Source organism: Panthera onca, chromosome C2, assembly GCF_046562875.1.
Source record: "Panthera onca isolate mPanOnc1 chromosome C2, mPanOnc1 haplotype 2, whole genome shotgun sequence".
In the NCBI taxonomy this organism is placed as follows: domain Eukaryota; kingdom Metazoa; phylum Chordata; class Mammalia; order Carnivora; family Felidae; genus Panthera; species Panthera onca.
Genome location: NC_138347.1, coordinates 76,384,680 through 76,395,427, shown reverse-complemented (window position 1 = coordinate 76,395,427; position 10,748 = coordinate 76,384,680). Strand labels below are relative to the sequence as shown.

Here is a 10,748-nt window from a genome sequence, read left to right as displayed (position 1 = left end):
AGAAACATGAAAGCAAAGTTCATACAGAAACATACGAAACACAGGTTCATAGCAACTTTATTTGAAATGTCCAAAACATGGAAAGCACACAGGTGTCCTTCAATGGATGAATGGTTAAACAAACCATAGTATATTCAATGTTATGGTCAGAGGTATAGATCTACTGATTCACTGCAATGGCTAGTGTTTTGAATCAGCGGCAAGGCACATGGAAGAAATAAGATTGGAAGATTGTTGACAAAGACTGGAAAAGAGGTATAATCCAGAGGTCAGAATGTGAATACTCACTAAAAATGACCCTTTTGGACTAGAGTTACAGAAATGTAGTAACAGTGTTGTGGTTGCAGTCAGTCATACTCCCCATTTACTCTACTGTTTGCTCAAAGGACTCACAACATGAGTATAGAGTCAGGGAAAGCAGTTAAATACATGCCCAACAACACAGATCTCACCTCATGAAGGTGAGGATAATACTGACTGTCTAACCTGCCAGAATCAGAGAAACGTGTTAAACTCAAAAGGGGGCCAATAGCTAGGGGAACTAGCAAGATGTCTTGTGTGAAGTTGAATATGTTGGGCCAGTTCCATCATGAAAGGGGCAATGATTTGGCCTCACTGGAATAGATACGGCCATTTTCCCTGCCTGCCCACTGTTTCTCTGACAACAGCACTATGGACTTAATGAATTCACTATTGTGAGAACACCCACAACATTGCTTCCAAACACACCTTACATCAGAAGTAATACAATAGGCTTATGTTCATGGTAATGGCTATCCAACCGTACAGAAACATCTGGCATCTGGTATATGGAATTGCCAACTGAAGACACAGTTAAAGCACCAGCTAGAAAACATTACCATCCAAAGTTAAAGTGCTTTCTTTCATAATGTGATCCACTCACTGAGCTAATGACTATTTATTCTGGCTGTATCTCTCATGACCAGAATATATGGGTACCAAAATTAATGGTTGGAAATGGAGGTGGTATTTATTGTTTTCCTCCTTGACTTTGGACTTTGCTAGCTTAAAGATATTAATACATAAGAAAAAAAAATTTATTAGGGTCACTTAATTATGAGTTGACATGAATACTGACTATTTCCCACTTTGCTTATCACTGAATACAAAGGCAAAAAGTAAGAAAGATGAATGAAAGAAAGAAAGAAAGAAAGAAAGAAGAAAAGAAGAGGAGGAGGAAGGGAGAGAGAGAGGGAGTGAGGAAGGAAGAAGAGGAGGAGGAGAGGAAGGAGAGGAAACAGGAAGGAGAGAAAGGAGAAGAGGAGAAGAAGACAAAGAAGACTGCTATTAAAGCAACTGATCCTGATTATCAAAGGGGCAAGGTTGGTGTTACATTTTTCAGCCAGTAAGGAATTTGTCTGAAACACAAAAAATCCTCTGGAACACAGAGGAGCCCTTTATTCCTTCTATGTTCAGTGATAAAAGATGATAACAACCTTAAACAAACAGGATCCATGGGTTCAAACACTCAAAATAAAGGTTTAAGAAACCTCCCTAGGTCCCCTACCAGGTAAAGATAAAATCCTGACTGAGAGCAAAGGGACAAGGAATGGTACTGTAGAAAGGAAGTCATCCATGAATAAGCACAACATTGTGACCAGTGACAGAAAAGATGACTAGAAACTAATCAAACTAGTTTCCTGTGTTACATTCATGTTTTCCTGTGTTCCAAACTAGTTTCCAAACTAGTTTTCCTGTGTTACATTCATGACTAATTCCATTGTCTTTCCACGTGCTATTATAGTAACTTGCATTAGATATTTTAACAGATAACCGATAAATTAATTATGGATTAGCTCAATGAATTCACACAATAAAGATCTGTTCTTTACTTGTGTGGTCAGATACTTATGTTCTTTGTCAAGTTTTGGATTTCTTCCACCCAGAGACTCAAGAATCCAAGCAGCTTCCATCTTGAGGCTCTACCATTCAGTGACTTCACATTTCCAATGCCCTCATCTAATGCAGAGATGGGTAAAAGGCATGAAAAATTGGAATACTGTGCACCTCACACTGAAATCGTTCAGCCTTCATGGATAATCACACGTGAATACATCAGATTTGCTGAGAAATGTGCAAGCAAAGGTATTTGTTTCTCCTCAGATGGCTTTCTTAGAGTCCTGAGCATGCTCAGCTATAAGTATCAAGTGGTAGAAATGGTGTATTACTATAACACTTCCTTGGTGTTAGTCTTGATATGGGTTTCCTGGGCACGTGACTGTTAGATATGTAGCATTTCTGCTTAGTTCTTGGTCCACACAAGTTTTCTTGGGCTACCTAATAGTCTTCCTGTTAAAACTAGTAAGAGTAACTTCTGCTGTTTGCATTAAGAACTCTGAATGATTCAGGTCTCAAATGATGAACTATCATACATACTGGTGATTTAGGAAAGGAGATATTATTGAGAAGTAGAATTTTCTTTGAATTTTTAAAATCATGTTCAAATTTGGTGAAACTTAAATTCTAGTTATTAGAACCAATAAAAAGAGGGATGGAGCAAAAGACCACTCTCTTCTCAAGCAGAAATAATTTGAGAGGGACAGTGTCCCTTTTTTATGGATGCCAGATATGTTCTTTTCAGTGTTTTCATTAATAACCTCTGACAATCACTCCCTCTATTTATCTTCTAGTTTTCAAACTGTTTTTCTCTGCACACAGATTGCTGTAAAATCAATTTTATTTTTATCTCAACTAGATTTCATAATAAATAAATAGAATGAATGAATAGATAGATAGATAGATAGATAGACAGATAGATAGAATATCACATATGCCATGAGTCCAAGCTTTCTATTTTGTTTTAATTCATATAATGATAGAGCTGGGAAGAATGTTAGGAATGACTAATTCAATTTCCTGAAATTATAGACACTGAGACCTAAAGAGAGAAAATGTTAATTGTCTATGGTCAGTAATGTTTGGTAAAGCTTAGCTCAGAACTCCAACCCCTTGGTATTCAACTCAATGACTTTTCAATGTCCCTCTTATCTGAGGTCCTTATAATGATAGTCACTGCTCTCTAATTTCCAATTATAATCTTATAATTATATATCATTTTAATTATATATATATATATATTATAATTATAATTATAATTATATCTCATTATAATCCATAGCCTCTCAAAGGCACAGAACCTAAGATTCAAATTAATGCCAAGTTAAATACTTCTTGTGTTAAAAAGGTGTTCTATCAAATAATCATTAAAATATAACTCAAAAGTTTTCTCTGGTTTGAGCTCAGGTTGTGATTTTTCTGCATTCCCAATTTCCCTTGCTCCATTAACTCCTACCTTCAAATACCATTTTCTTTTCATTCTCATTGTCTTAGTTAAATGTATGTGTCAATATGAAGTAAGCTTTCCCACTAAATCAATCAGTCTCTATAATATGTTTTTAGAACATGGTTAGTATATTCTCATGAGTGACTTTTCTTATACTTAGTGATAGACATCAGAGTCAATCATGCATAGCTAACTTCAGAGATAATTAATAAGTTGCATGCCCAGATATATCAATATTCCTTTCCACAGAAAACCGCTGTTTTCATGAAAACTATTTATTAATGTGCTTTTTCTTAGAACGTGAATTTCTGCTCTGGTCTCTTGCATTGGTAATTGAGTGATACAACAAACCATATTTTAATACAAAAAAAGTAATAGAGGTAATGGATCTAACCACATTTTCATGCAGAGACCATTGGAATCACCAAAATCAAATTGAAAGATATATCAATAATTAACAAAGACCAGTTCTTTTTTCTGGAGAGTCATTGGCCTATACCCAGTCCCACTCTACTCTCTTTGTGTCCAAATTTTTTTTTGTTTTTATTCACAAAACACTTTGTTCAAGTGAAAATATACTTCAAACTCCAGTATGTAAATGAAGTAAAAGTGGAGTTACTCTGGATGAAGTGCATGCCTGACTAAAATCTCCTCAATTCCCATGCTGGACTTTGATGTTCGATGATGTTCAGAGGAACACAGAAGACTCCTAGGAGCACAGTTTGAGGGTACAAGAAGCTTGAGACTGAAAGGTTTTTTTATAGATAATCTCATCTAGACAAAAAAAAAAAATCCTTCATTCTGCTTGAACCAGAGCAAAAGAAGGCAAGAAAGCAGGCAATGACATATAAACTCATCATCACCAGTGAGGGTAGCACTACCTTTAAGTACCCTCTCTGACATTAAAGACATTCTTGACCACAAGCTCCAGACTAATTCAGTTTTATTCATGTAGCTGCATAAACCATTTGGATATGTGCCCTAGCATATTGGTATTTATATTCAAACATTAGCAAGTTAGGATTTTACCCCATCCTTCTTGTGTTAAGTATTTACTGAGAGGCTGAGTGAAACTTTAGAGAAACATGATACTCACAAACTGAGATTTAATGGGTTTTAGATTCCAACTATATTGCTGCAAAAAAAATGTATTTGTTGTGCATTGGATGGTAAATGTTAAATACCAGAAAGAAATAATCACTGAAACTTCTAAAAACAGATATTTTCATAGTCCTTGGTCATACATATGACTATTCATTGTATTATGTTTTAAAAGTTGTTACCAGGTGCTCATTTTTAAAAATTTTAATTCCAGTATAGTTAACATACAGTATTATATTAGTTTCAGGTATACAACATAGTGATTCAACACTTCCATACATCACCCTGTACTCAACACAAGTGCACTTCTAAATCCCCATCACCTGTTTCACCAACTGCTCCCCCCACTCCACTATGGTAACCATCATTTGTTCTTTATAGCTAAGAGTCTGTTTTTTTGTTGTTGTTGTTTTGTATGTCTCTCTTTTTTTCTCTTTTTTTTTGTTCTTCTTCCTTAAAATCCCACAAATGAGTGAAATAGTATGGTATTTATCTTTCTCTGACTTATTTCACTTAGCAATTATACTCTCTAGCTCCATCCATGTTGTTGCAAATGGCAAGATTTAATTCTGTTTTATGGCTGAATAATATTCCAGTGTGTGTGTGTGTGTGTGTGTGTGTGTCCCACATTTTTCTTTGTCCATTCATCTATCAGTGGACACTCAAGCTCCTTCCATAATTGGCTATTCTAAATAATACTGCAATAAACATAGGGGGCATGTATCCTTTTGAACAAGCTGCTCATTTGACTAAGGTTTTCGGTCACTTTAGTCATGCAAGTTAAGTCCTTGTAACTCTTCAGGTAACCATTGATGGAATGTCTTGGTAAACTGGTTGTTTGGATTCCAGTTGCTACAGCTACATAGAAACTCAAAGTGTCCTTTGCTTCTGCATAGTTCAGTTGCCTTTCCTCTCATGTGGTGCACTTCACTCTTCACTTCAGATTATTTCAGTCTAGATTTGGCTAAAATCCAGACTTAGGTGAAAGGAGTGTAAGGAGCTTTGGATCAGTACTAATGAGAATGACCCTTCAAGCCTACTTGACGGAAGGTTGATATGTACCAACTCTAGCCAAAGAGCCCCTTCTTAATTTAAGAGTACTGACTCGATAATGAGACTCTTAATTCATTTTCTTGTGCCTGGGTCCCTTAGATAAGGTATCTTTTTTTTCCCAGATACCAGCTTGGATTTTGGACCCCATATCGAGCTATAAAATTATGTCAAGTACTAGGAATGTTCCCTATATTAAAGGGCTAGAGAAACCTGTGGAAGAAAATCTTTAGCAAAGGAAACAATGAAAATGATGTTTTGGCGGAGAACTTAAACAAAAATCTAGTCTTCCATTCAACAAAGTCATCCTGTAAGTATCAAATACCTATTATATGTCAGGCATTGTTTTAGGCACTGGAGATGCAATAATGACAAAAAAAATTAAATCTCCGTTTTCATAAAATTTACATTCAAATGGGTAGACAAACCATAAATAGAATAGATATAAAGAATCGATGATACAGAGGATAATGCCAATTAATAACATGAGAAAAATAATGAAGAGTAAAGGGATAGGGAGTGACATCTCTTTTAATACAAAGATATTTCTGAGGAAATAGCTTTTGAACAGAAATGTGATTAATGCAAATGTATCTCTTCTCTTAACTAAGCTCTAGAAACACAGGGCTCAATATGGGGACAAATGCAGCCAAACCATGCCCCAACAACTGCTCAAGATGTGTCCAGGTGGTCTGCTCCCTTGAAATATAAAAAAAATATCTACTGAGAAGAGAACTTAAGACACTTTGGCTTTAGCAAGATAGGAATTCCCTGAATCTAGGACACCTACTTTTTAGACCAGCAGTACTTTTCTAGGCAGTGTCCATACTTTTTTCCAGGAGTTGATGATTAGGTCAGATATATTAGAGGCTAGAGAACATGGATTATTGTTCACAAGAAGACTAAGACAAATAGAAGAAAGTTTCCAGGCTCAGACACTATTGAAGGAGACCTCTTCCTCTAGCAGCCTCAACACCATTGCCTGCTGGCTCCCCAGGGTTTTATATACTAATTGCAGTTATCTCAGAGGCTCTCTGATTTCTTTGTTGCTATATCCCCAAGAATGTAGCGCAACAACATGTTTATGAATGGTACTAAGCAAATATCTGTTGAAAGGATGAATAAATATGAAAGGACACCAACTTCTGGGATTTGCTTCTACCAGTTTAAAGCACTAAATCTGTACGTTTCACAACAGTTGGCAATCATATCAATTGTAGTCACTAATGATTCCTTGCACAAAATAATATGTTCAATACATTTTATTAGGTGAATGACACTCTCCTAGGCCTTTCTGTTCTTTGTCCCTCAGTTAGTTCTCCTTTGCCAACCCTCTAAAAACAGTCTCTTAATTGATCAAAACATTTCAACTAAGCATTCTCCTAACAACCAAACCTGAGCATGTTGACAAATGGGTTTATAACTTTCTTCTAATCCATCATTTATTTCAAATTTCTATATTACATAAAAATTCCCATCATTTCTAGACTCACAAACCTGTAATCTTTGGTTTCTTTGTCTCTTTCACCTCTTATATCAAATTGAACAGAATGTTTTGACAAGTCTTCTGCAAATATATTATGCAAAAGTATTAATTATGTGCTTGTGACCTGCAAGGCACTGTAAGAAGCACTGATATAAAAACTACCTTTAGGGGTGCCTGGGTAGATCAGTTCGTTAAGCACCTGACTGTACATCAGCTCAAGTCATGATCTCATGGTTTGTGAAATCTAATTCCACGTAGGGTTCTGTGCTGACATTGTGGAACCTGATTGGGATTCTCTCTCTCCCTCACTCTCTGCCCTTCCCCCACTCTTTCTCTTCCTTTCTCTCACAATAAATAAACATTTAAAAAAAATAAATAAAAACTACCTCCAATATCAAAGGGCTTACAATCTCACAAGGAGAATGTTATAAACAGACAAATCATTAATAAGTGATAGAATAAAGAGATTTACATACAAACATGAAAACACAGTGTGTTCACACAAAGTAAACTATTCTATTATAGAAGGTCAAACGAGGCTATGCCTATTTTCATTTTTACAAAAATATATTATGGAGAAAGACTTTAGCAAATGTAGGTGAGGATGAAAATGTAATTTGTTGCTTAAATAGCATGTGACTACAATGTAGGCAGTGGGGACTGAAGTTACTATACAATATGCAGGCAAAGGGCAAATGGTGTCTGGGTGGCTCAATCGGTTAAGCATCCAACTCTTGAGTTTGGCTCAGGTCATGATCTCAGGGACATGAGATCAATCCCTGGATCAGTCTCTGTGCTGACAGCATGGAGCTTGCCTGGGATTCTCTCTCTCTCTCTCTCTCTCTCTCTCTCTCACTCTCACTCTCTCACTGCCCCTCTCCCGCTTGTGTGCACATACACCTGTGCACGCCTTCTCTCTCTCTCTCAAAAAAAAAAAATAAACTTTTTTTTAAAAAGGAAAAAACAGTGCTCGCTTCGGCAGCACATATACTAAAATTGGAATGATACAGAGAAGGTTAGCACGGTCCCTGCGCAAGGATGACACACAAATTCGTGAAGTGTTCCATATTTAAAAAAAAAAAAAAGAAAGGAAAAAATAGGCAGGCAAGAGAGTGATACATTTCAATCATACTAAACAAGATTAACCCATAAAATCCATCAATGTTTATAATACACATCGGAGAGAAAAGTGATATTATAGAAATTCACCCTGTCATACTCAGAAACGATCTGGATTTGGAAAGGAAATCAATGATTTGGTGACATACAAAGTGCTTTCATGATATTATCTCATTTTGGTCCTCACAAAAACTTCATGAGATACAAAAGACATAGCTTCCTTTTATTAAAGAGTAAACTGAGTCTAAGCGATGTAAATAATTTGTTCAGGGTCATAACATAATCCAGTGGCAGAGTAGGAGCTTTGACCTGTGTATCCTGAGTTTCAGATCTCTTTCTTTAAAAGCACAGGAAGATGGTAACTGAATTTATCAGAATGAAGCCTTTTCACTTCCACAATCCAAGAAGAAAAAAAGGAGTGAGTCTTGGCTCTGAGTGCCTTATCCTAAATAGGTGTATTGCCTTCAATGATCTATTTATTCAATCCATGTCAGAAGATACGAGTGGTGCCAATTTTTTTAAGTTTATTCATTTATTTTGAGAGAGAGAGAGAGAGTGAGAGAGAGCCACAGCGAGTGAAAGTGGGGCAGAGAGAGGAGACAGAATCCCAGGTCGACCCGCAGAGCCCCATGCAGGGCTCGAACTCACAAACCGCAAGATCACGACCTGAGCCAAAATCCAGAGTGGGAGACTTAAGTGACTGAGCCACGCAGGTGTCCCAGGCTATGCCAGTTATCAAAATATTTTTCTGCTCCAAACCCACCCTTGTGTCCTCTGGGAAGCTGGTCCTGAGACCAGTTTTTGCTTTGGTGGCTTTTCCCTAACAGATTCTGTGAATAGAGGGAGCTTGAGAAAGGCTGCAGGGTTGGAAGAGGAAGCCAGAATTTGCTCCTGGCTTTTCGTTGTCCTGAGGGATCTCTGTCAGTTTGTGGTTCCTGTGAGTAGCACTTCAGCAAGTCTTTGTCCCCATGATGGCTCCCCATGTTTCTATAGCAGCAGGGTCCCCTTCTCAGAGGTCTGAGTACCAGACCCAGGATGCCTCTCTCTCCTGAGCTCAGAGACACCAAAGACACCATGTGCAGAAGAGCGGAGCTTCTCCCTCTGCTGGCAGCTTCCAGCAGTTGCCATCTCTCCTACACCTTAGAGTTTTCTTTTACTCTTTCAATAGTGGGCAATTTTATACCCACTTAAAATTACTATATGAAATATTTTCTGTGAAATCACTGATATGGGTTCTGTCTCTGTCTGGACCCTAATACATCAGGTTTCCAAGACTTCCCTACTAATCAAATATCTAAAGAGGACTTCAGTTGCCTCTTTCTAACATCTCTAAAAATCATATACATCCCCCCAAATTTACGCAATAGTTCTTAGTCTTGTTTTATATACAATACCCCTTATCCTCCAAGAAAATATATTCCTTCTGGCTTCTATATATATTACTTTAGAATGCCCTCTTTATGCCTTCTTCCTTAAGCTACCATTATCTATCAATCTATCAATCTTTCCTTTTTTTTCTTCTCCCTTTCATCTATCTGTCTATTTATCCTGGTTTACAGTTTCTACTCATTCTAATAATTTCTGTTTTGTAAAGATAATATTTTATATTGCTATAAATATATAATATAAATCATATTTTATGTTATGTAAATCATAATCTACTTCTATAACAAAACAATGCAATATAGGGTATGGTATTCTACTTTCAAAAGAAGAACATTTTCATCCTAACATTTTCTAAAAGAGTGACACATTGAAAACAACCTAAATATCTAACATTAGGAAAGTGTTGCAATTAAATACCTTTTCCATTAAATGGAATATTATGCATGTAATAAAAATGTTACTTACAAAGAATTCTAGTGATATGGAAAAATTATTATGACAATATTATGTGAGTGAATATACAATATGTAACTATGACATGATCCTCAACTACATAAAAATTCATAGAATAAAAACTGGAAAAAAGTTAAAATATCAACAGTGATCACCTCTGCATAGTTGAACTATGCATAATTTCCTTCTGACTTCTGTATACTTTTATAATAAAAAACATAAACAAAAAACTTATTAAGTTAAAAAAAGGAAATTGAGGATTAGTACCTTTGATTCTCTTATAATTTTCCTTATGACCATTATCATTTTCCTACTTTCTCTTATAAGCTCACAGGGTCTTCAGAAAAGGAAAATTTTTCCTACAATACTCAAAATATACACAAAGTTTCTCATGTGGTCCTTTGAATGCAGCAGTGGTGGCAAATGAATGTTGTCAGATGGAGTCATTTCTCTACCCTTAATTTGCTGACTTTTCATATAATTTCAAAGATGAGGTCCTCATCGATGTAGAGTGATAAGAACACAAAAGGGAGACAGAAGACGTGGACTTAAGTTTTGGGTCTGACACTTTCTAATGATGTAACTTTAGGCAGATCTTTTCAGTCTTGCAAGACTTATTTCCTTAAGATACCTTAATGAAGACCTCACAGGGTTATTTTGAAGAGTGAGAGAGATTACATTTGCTGTTAAAATGGTATATAAACCATAAAATTCATACTAGATCAAGTATTTTATTTTCAAATAATTTTCCTTCCAGGACTACTTCATCCCAAACTATTAAAAACATATCACTCCCCAAGCATTTAAATTTTGATCCAAATGTTCTTTTGTTTTTTTTATAAACATCCA

General features: G+C 36.1%; 1 non-coding gene across 1 annotated transcript; it reads left to right on the top strand.

Annotated features, from left to right (window-relative positions):
• The first annotated feature begins 7,907 nt into the window (after window positions 1–7,907).
• On the top strand, window positions 7,908–8,014 carry LOC132684401 (U6 spliceosomal RNA). Its single transcript, XR_009612624.3, has one exon. It is a non-coding gene; the product is annotated as a U6 spliceosomal RNA (small nuclear RNA).
• Window positions 8,015–10,748: the final 2,734 nt, after the last annotated feature.